The sequence below is a fragment of the Arachis ipaensis genome, chromosome B9 (assembly GCF_059453495.1).
Source record: "Arachis ipaensis isolate K30076 ecotype BB chromosome B9, ASM5945349v1, whole genome shotgun sequence".
Classification (NCBI taxonomy): Eukaryota; Viridiplantae; Streptophyta; class Magnoliopsida; order Fabales; family Fabaceae; genus Arachis; species Arachis ipaensis.
In genome coordinates, this window is record NC_142444.1 from 28,829,160 (window position 1) to 28,830,093 (window position 934).

At 40.4% G+C, this 934-nt stretch overlaps 1 non-coding gene across 1 annotated transcript; it reads left to right on the plus strand.

The window, feature by feature from the left end:
* Nucleotides 1-577: 577 nt before the first annotated feature.
* LOC148544125 (small nucleolar RNA R71) lies at nucleotides 578-685 on the plus strand. Its single transcript, XR_015901412.1, has one exon. It is a non-coding gene; the product is annotated as a small nucleolar RNA R71 (small nucleolar RNA).
* The last annotated feature ends 249 nt before the right edge of the window (nucleotides 686-934 follow it).

Sequence of the window (934 nt, forward strand, 5' to 3'; positions counted from 1 at the left end):
AGTTTGCTAAATTAGAGGTATTTTGTTTAGAGTTCTCTGTCTGTTGCTAAGTGGATGATGGAAAAGGTTTATTATTGTTAAACCTGTTTCTTCCACCATTATTAAAGCCTTGTTGAGGCTTTTGCTGATCCTTCCATGAGAGATTTAGATGATTTCTCCATGATGGATTATAGGTGTTTCCATAAGGTTCACCTAAGTAATTCACCTCTGCTATTGCAGGGTTCTCAGGATCATAAGCTTCTTCTTCAGAAGATGCCTCTTGAGTATTGTTGGATGCAGCTTGCATTCCATTCAGACTCTGAGAAATCATATTGACTTGCTGAGTCAATATTTTGTTCTGAGCCAATATGGCATTCAGAGTATCAATTTCAAGAACTCCCTTCTTCATAGGCATCCCATTATTCACAGGATTCCTCTCAGAAGTGTACATGAACTGGTTATTAGCAACCATGTCAATGAGTTCTTGAGCTTCTTCAGGCGTTTTCTTTAGGTGAATGGATCCACCTGCAGTATCCAATGACATCTTTGATAGCTCAGATAAACCATCATAGAATATATCCAGGATGGTCCATTCTGAAAGCATGTCAGAAGGACACTTTTTGGTCAGCTGCTTGTATCTTTCCCAAGCTTCATAGATGGATTCACCTTCCTTCTGTCTGAAGGTCTGAACATCCACTCTAAGCTTGCTCAGCTTTTGAGGAGGAAAGAACTTGGCTAAGAAAGCCGTGACCAGCTTATCCCAAGAGTTCAGGCTATCTTTGGGTTGAGAGTCCAACCACACTCTGGCTCTGTCTCTTACAGCAAAAGGGAAAAGCATGAGCCTGTAGACTTCAGGATCTACTCCATTAGTCTTAACAGTATCACATATCTGCAAGAATTCAGTTAAAAACTGAAAAGGATCTTCAGATGGAAGTCCATGAAACTTGCAGTTCTG